The sequence below is a fragment of the Carlito syrichta genome, unplaced genomic scaffold, assembly GCF_000164805.1.
Source record: "Carlito syrichta isolate Samal-C Ts95f unplaced genomic scaffold, Tarsius_syrichta-2.0.1 Scaffold305258, whole genome shotgun sequence".
NCBI lineage: Eukaryota > Metazoa > Chordata > Mammalia > Primates > Tarsiidae > Carlito > Carlito syrichta.
The window spans coordinates 178,318-186,710 of record NW_007249354.1 but is presented as its reverse complement, the minus strand read 5'-3'; the positions used below and the strand labels follow the sequence as shown (position 1 = coordinate 186,710).

General features: G+C 36.1%; 1 pseudogene; it reads left to right on the top strand.

Annotated features, from left to right (window-relative positions):
- Positions 1-246: 246 nt before the first annotated feature.
- On the top strand, positions 247-1,163 carry LOC103263786 (annotated as a pseudogene).
- Positions 1,164-8,393: the final 7,230 nt, after the last annotated feature.

Sequence of the window (8,393 nt, the reverse complement as noted above, 5' to 3'; positions counted from 1 at the left end):
GACCCAAACAACAACAGCAGCAACAACAACAACAACAAAAACAACCCAGCAGTTATTTCTGTGGAGGAGATATTTTTTGAGGGTCTTTTTAAAAGGATTCATGGGTGCACGCAGCCGCGTTTGAATGGCCCAGAGTGGGGTCCACCCAGGAACCTAGGGTCGCCATAGGCTGCCAGACGCAGATCTTCTGCGCAGGAGCTGGGCTGAGGTGCCGTGGCACCACGAGGTGCCGGTATTTAAGAGATTATGGCATCTGAAACCCACAATGTTAAAAAATGAAACTTTTGTAATAATATTGAGGAGCATCCCATTGATCTTCCTAGAAAAAGGATCTCTAATTTCACTAAAAAGAACATGAAGGAGGTTAAGAAATCTCCAAAACAGCTGGCTGCTTACATAAATAGAACAGCTGGACAAAGCTGTGAAAAGCCCAGATAAACTATGGAAGGTGCTCTATCACAGAAAGAAAGTTCATTATCCCATTCCAAATCCTTGTTACAGAAAAAAACAGTCTCCTAGAAGTAGGGACTGTGACACAGCAAATAAAGAAAATAAACTGGCTTGTGCAGGCCTCTTGCCTGAAAAATTACGCCATGTTAGTCAAACATATTTGCTTAACTCCAGTGATTCTGGTTCTTGGCAGACAGAAAGCCCATCATCAAAATACAGTGGGTTTTTTTTCTGAGGTTTCTCAGGACCATGAAGCAATGGCCCAAGTTTTGTTCAGCAGGAATTTGAGACTGAATGTAGCTTTAACTTTCTGGAGCAAGAGACGTATAAGTGAACTTGTGGCTTATTTGGTGAGGATAGAAGATCTTGGAGTTGTGGTAAATGGCCTTCCTGTACTCATCAATAGTTTACAGGAAGAAAAACAATATATCTCACTTGGATGCTATGTAGACCTGTTGTCTCTAATAAAGTCACTACTTAAAAGCAAATCTGAAGAATATGGTATAGTTGGTCTGAACTGACTTCAAGCAGTTGTAAAAAGGTGCTGGTCAGAACTGTCATCCAAACCAGAATTTATAAATGATGGAAATATTCAGATTTTAAGACAACAATCAAGTGGATTGTGGGAAAAGGAAAATCATCTTACTTTGGTTTCAGGATATACTGGTAATATAGCTAAGGATGTAGATGCTTATTTATTGCAGTTGCATTGAAAGATTTCATTTACTAAAGAGCATTTGAGTATTCAAAACATTCCTGGACTATATGATGTACAAAAAAAAAAGGTCTCGTCTGAGAACTGTGAATGGTGGAAGAAATCAAAACTATTTTTTATTTTAAAAAACCACGTAATGAAACCACTAATGAAACCCTAACGATCTACTTCACATTGAAGTGGAAAAATATCCAAAAGGAGCAGCTTCAACTCAATTAGGTGAAAGTGCATTATGAAGATTTTGCTGCATTTGGGATTTATATGTGACATTATTTAAGAACTACTGGGTCTTAATGCAATCCTGCATGAGTATAATTTATACTATGTGAAAAAATAAGACAGGATTTATTACTAAGAACCACAAAGACCAATCATTATTAACTTTAAGATTGCATTTTGTTAAAAAAAAAAAACACTCTTAAATGTGTTTAGCTATTTTCTTATATTGAAAAAGACTGAAAGTTTAAAACATCCTAGCAAAAATCAATATTTAATTTTTTTTGCTCACACTGAGATACTGTGTATGCAAAATGCCTTAATTAGTAACAAGCCAATATGTTATGTTATGATACCAATATCTGTGTAAAAAAATTAAAACCAACCGTGATTCTGGCATGATAAAATCATGGAATTAAATCAGGGGTTTACATTCATGTAGAACGTTGCTGAAATGTATTCCAAACCATTTTTAAAACTTGAGAATACTTTACTCTCTCTGATTTTTTTTTTTGCCAGAACTTTGTCATGTATGTATGTGTTATCCCTATCTAAAGAAAAAGGTGAATAGGTATTTGCATGAATGTTTCACTGGAAATGTCCATTGCATTGGCTAATTTATATTCACTTTTTATCGTATCTAGATGGCTAATATTTTTCATTTCTGTATCATTTAAACTTTCTTCATTTGAGTAAATTCACTAAATATTTCTTTAAAAAGATTAATGAATATTTGAGATATTTTCATTTTTTCAAATAGAATGTATTAATTATCCAATTAAATTTACTAGAAATGTTTTCTTGCATGCCTACTTTTCTCTATGAAATGACAATTATTGTTACTTACAGAGTAAGTTAGGGAGTTTAATAATAACAAATTAATTGTATAAATTGTCAGAATAAATTAAGGTTTAAATTAAGGGCATGGTTGGCTGAATTCCACTAATTGCTATGGGACAGGGAATATTGAATTGATAAATATTCTCCCACTCATGTTTGGCTGCCTTTATTCTTTGTACTATTTCCTGTATGTTGCAACTGAAGAAGGGTTAATAGTAAGCTTTTATCACATAATTATCAGAAATGATATGGGGGATATGGAATTGTCGGACCTGTGGGTTTTAGAAATCCATGGAACAATATTTATCAGTTTTTATTTCTGCTGGCATGTTTGAAACCAGCACAAGTAAATGCAGTACTACAAAACCCACCTATTCTATCAGCTCAACTGAAAGTAGAAAACCTTGAGTTGATATAAGCTGATTTTCTTAGTGACTTTTGTATAGTGAGCAAGGATTGCCAAATAAACACTTTTATGTGAATTAAAAACCAAGGTACTATTCCAAAAAATAAAGTGTGGAGGAAGGGTTAAGACGGCCAATGTGAGACAGCTAGAGTGTGTCCTTCCTATGTAGACCAAGATAGCATTTCCTCAGCACCCAAAAAGGAACAGAACTAGCAGCACATACCATGACTTACCAAAGAATTAATAATAGCCACATAATGCACAGAAGAGAAAAAACAATTGATCTGGACTGAAACTATGCAGACTCTTACCAGCAGCCTCTGGACACAGTGGGAAAGGTGAGTGAGGGGAATTCAGGAGTTCTGTGCTCCTGCCACAGACTTGGGGGAGGCCCCGAGCCTTGCCCTCACGGGAAACTGCCTCACCTACAGTCATATTCTGCTGAACCAAAAAAAAAAAAGAAAACCCAGCAGCTCAGTTGGTGGGAGTATAAATTAGTACAACTTCTATGGAAGGTTGTATGTATGTATGAAGATTTCTCAAAGAACTAAAAGTAGATCTACCACTTGATTCAGCAATCCCACTACTAGGTATCTACACATAGGAACAAAGGTTGTTATATAAAGTACACTGCACCTGTATGTTCATTATAGCACAATTGCAAAGATATGGATTCAACCTAAGTGTCATCAACCTATCAGTGGGTAGTAAATATATGGTATATATACACTATTGAATACTATTTAGCCATCAAAAAGAATAAAATGATGTCTTTTGCAGCGACCTGGATGGGATTGGAGAACATCATTCTAAATGAACTAACTCATGAATAGAAAGTCAAACACCATTTATTCTCACTTACAAATGGGAGCTAAACTAAGGATCTGCAAAGGCATAGAAAATAACATAGTGAACATTAAAAATTCAGAAGGCGGAAGGTGGGAAGGGATAGATAGACAAAAGACAACCAGGTACAATTTGCACAGGTGAGGGTGATAGGTACATTTAAAGCCCAGACTTCTTCACAACTATACAATAAAACCAGATAACCAAAAACAAGTTTTACTCCCTAAAGCTATTGAAAAAAAGAAGAAATTAACAAATAAAAAAAAGAAAGAAAGTGTACTTAAAAGTCAAGGGAGAGTCTAGGGGAAATATTTGCAAAGCATGTGTCTGATAAATGACTTGAACTCAGAATGGATACAAACTCTTAACCTTAAATAATAAGAAAATAATGCAAGACCACAAGTTAGCATAATATTTGAACAGAGACTTCGCCAAATAAAATATACAGACATCAAATAAGTTCATAAAGTACACTGAACATTGCTAGAATTTATGAAATTGCAAATTAAAATTCACAATGAGATAGCAATATACAACACCTAGAATGGTTTAAATTATAATGACTGATCATACTAAATATTGAAGATATAGAGAAATTGGAACTTTTATATACTATTCAAGGAAATGTAAAATGTATAATCACCTTGAAAAGCATTTTGACACTTTCTTAAAAAGTTAAACTTACACCTGCATTTTGATCTACTATACTCTTACATACTTATCCATAAAAATAAAAAGCATATGTCTGTATGAACAATTTTATACAAAAGTTATAGCACCTTTATTCATAATAGACCCAAATGGGAAACAACACAATTATCTATTACCAGCTGTTATGAGCTAAACTGTGTCGGACTATGACTGTATTTGGAGATAGTCTTCAAATAGTTAATAAAGTTAGAATAAGGCCATTAAAATTGGTCTTAATCTAATATGACTTTTGTCTTCATAAGAAGAAAAGATTAGGGCACAGAGATACATGGAGTGAAGGCATAGGGAGATGGCCATCTACAAACCAAGGAGAGAATTCTCAGGAGAAGCCAGCTCTGTCACCATCTTGATCTCTGACTTTGAACTTCCTGAACTGTAAAAGAAAAAAAATGTATCTTTTGTTTAAGCCAACCAGGTTCTGGTACCTTGTTATAGCAGCCCTAGCAAACTAATATACCAGGTAAATTGATAAACAATCTGAGATATATCCATTCTATGGAATACTATTGTACAAAATAGCAAATTATCAATACACACAACAACATGGATGAATCTCTAATTATGTTGAGTGAAAGAAGTCAGGCATAAATCTACCTACTCTCTAATTCCACTTATATAAAATTTTAGAAAATACCATCTAATCTATAATGACAAGAAGGATGACAATGGCTGCAAAGAGATAAGAGGCATCATGGAGAAAGGAATGCGGGGGATTATGAAGGGGCAAGTAGATACCTATGTGAGTACTGGATATTCCCACTATCTTGACTGTGGTAATGGTTATAGGTGTGTTTACGTATGTCAAATTTAACAATTTGTGCACTTTATTTATGTACAAGTATGCTGTATGTCAATAATGCCATGTAGAAAAGAAACAATCACTTAATGATAGGTGCTACTATAATAATCAAACAAGATGATTGCAAAAATTTTCTGTAGTAATATTGTAGATTTAGTAGTCAGAGAAAGCCTCACTGTGACTTTTTTATTTTATTTTATTTTAATTTTATTTTTTGTCATGATCTCACTCTGTCATACAGGCTGGAGTGCAATAGTACAATCATAGCTCAGACAGCCTCGACCATCTGGGCTCAGGCAATCTTTCCACCTCAGCCTCTTGTGTAGCTGGGACTACAGGTGAGTGCTACCATGCTTAGCTAATTTTTTGAATTTGCATAAAGACATGGTCTCACAGTGTTTCCCAGGCTGGTCTTGAATTTCTCAGCTCAAACAATTTCCCCATCTCAGCCTCCCAAAGTGTTGGGATTACAGGAATAAGTCACTGCACCTGGCTAAATTGACTTTTAAATTGAGATTTACATGGTCAAAATAAGTCAGCCATAAGCAGATTAGGGAGATATCACATTCTAGGTAGAAATATAGCTAATTTAAAGGCCTTAGACAAACTGCATGTTGTTGAGGAAAACACAATAGTATAATTGGACTATATCAAGTAAGAGAGTGGTAGTTTATCAGTTCAGAGAGGCAGTAGACAGACTTTTTGAGAAATATTATAGGTCAAGGAAAGGAGTTGTTTGTGCCCCACATCCCAAGTGTAATGGAAAGTCATTGACAGATTTAAAATAATGAATTGACATAAGGTCTTTCTCTTTAGCATCATAATTTTTAAAGCTGGCTTAATTAACTTAAAAACTTAAGTGTAATAGAGAAGTTTCCTAAGAAGTTTAGAATATTTATATAAATGGAAAAATACTTTTATAGTCAGCACTATCACAAAACCTTCACCAGGATTGAAATCTTAAGAAGGAGGTAAAAGAAATTCTAAAGATAAAGAAAAAAAACCGTAACAGAAATAAAGAACATTATTGATGGACTGAGTAAAGAATCTTGGATAGTGAAAATAAAACAAAATGAACTTTGAAAATTGAACAACTGAGAGAATAAAGACTGAAAAAACTAAAACAGAATATCCAAGAACAATGAGACAATTATAATAGGTGTAAAATATAGGTTATGGAAGAACTAGAAAGAGAAGGAAAACAGCAATGAAGAGAAAAACTATTTGAAAAAAATGACTGAGAATTTCTGAAATTTATTGTATGAAAACAAATCATAAATCCATAAACACAAATCAGGATAAGTAACAAAAAAACAAACAAAAAAATACTACATTTAGGCATATCATTTTCAAACTATAAAAATCAAAGATAAAAAATCCTGAAATAAGTCAGAGAAAAAAATTATTCTTACCTATATGGAAAATTAGAACAAAGAAAAAATTACACTCAAATTCTCAGAAACCATGCAAATTCAATGAAATAGAATGAAAAATTTAATGTGTTGATAGAAAAAGGAAAGCTACTGAACTTACAAAAAGCCAAAATAGCATTACCTTGGCCATTGCAGGTGGACAGCTTGGCGTTGGCTCATATTTTTGTCTCCAGTCTTCCCACAGTTTTTCCAAGAAAGCTTTTCTAACCAACGTTCCTGCTATATAACCCATGAACAACACACTTTTAGTTGAATATCTTTCAGCTCCCTAAATCCAAAGATGTTTAAAGCTTAACGTTTGTGTCTTGAAACTTTGTTTTATGGACCTTGGACTATTTTCCCTATGTAATCAATTATCTAAAACTCTGGCTGCTGCCATCCTGAATAACTAAATGTCATGGCAATGACAACCCCCATCCACTGTTACATTTCACAGAAATGCCTTTTGTAAACCAATCAATTCCCATTCCCAGTCTCCTGGGGAAAACATTAAAAAAATACCCAGCTTCAGACATTCAACCCCAAATGCTCCATCAGCCTCTGGCTCCCTCTCCAATCTTGGAGAGGTGGGTTCACTCTTTTCCTCTGATTGACCTTTTAGAAAACCTTTTTCTTTTTAACCTACTCTTTGTGCAATTATTTGCGTCTTTCCCGTAGTTCTGGTCCACTGACCTAACATTTGGTGGCCGGTACAGGGACTTGTGAAGTCTCCTCTGCTCTCTCACTCTCCTTTCTAACTTAAGTCTCTCTGTGAACTGCACTGGAATTCAGAGAAAACATGGTTCTGCAGCCCATTAGGGTGAGAGGTAAAATTCTTTCCTTGGCACTCTCTTCTCCTTTACTCTCCCTTTTCATCACCTGGTGGCCAGCTGCTTCGACCACAACTCTCCGTTGCCTCAGCTTTATCCTGTACAAAAATGACATCAGTCGTCTGGTGTGTTTATATATTACTCACTCTCTCCCTCCATTAGAATGTCTGGGGAATGGCTCAACACAGCTACTTTCACTGTTCAGAAACTTTTTCTTGCTGGGGCTCAGGGTCCCCCCTCTCAGAAATCTTGGTACCAAGACTTCGAAACAAGCATAGAAGCAGTATTGCTGCTGGCAATAGGGTTACCTCCGGTGGGTCGAGAGAATCAAGGGAATGCCCTTTTACACTTGATACTCACATAAACATACTAATTCCATTGATTCTGTTTTGGAATGCCAACTAAGAACATTCATGGGGCTTTCTTTTTGGGGGATTTTGAGATCATTCTCAGGACCAGTATCTTTCTCTAGAACCCTCTTATTGGAATACATTCTAAAAGGACTCAGGTCATTCTCGCTAAATAAAAACATCTGCCCTAAGCGGCTCATTTTTTTCCCCTCAATACCAGCTAGGCGGTCAGGAGGTGGGGCCCAAGGCAGGTATCTGCCTCTAATACTCTCCTTCAGCTTGAACTCTGTTACCACCACAAGGGCAAATGGTATGAGATTCCTTATGTACAAACTTTTCTCTAAATGGCACGCTGCCTGAACCCTTGTTCTTCCTTCTAACTCCTTATTTGATTACTACTTTTCCTCCTTCCTGCTTTCTCTCTGAAAACTCAGATCTAGCCAACCAATCTCCCTCACTTTTCCCACGTTTAGCCTCCCCCCATCCAGCTCCACAAGACCATCAACCAGCTGATCATCCTAAGCCCCCTTCCTTAATACACGATAACACTCCAGCGGCAGCCATAATAGCTGCAACAGAAAAATTGATGTGTGCACTGCCTCCTTCTTTTACCCACTCCATCTTCCCTTCATTTGCCCATATTGTCTCCATATGTCCCTTTGAACTTCTCAAACACTGTTCATGAGTTTCTCCTTAAAGAAGTGGTCAGGGGAGTGGCAGGCACTGTGAGGAGTGTGACCAAGGTTGAAAATTTGCAGCGTCCCGAGGCAGGCGTTCAGACTGAAAGAGGCTTTCCACTCTCACTGGCACCCGCTGCC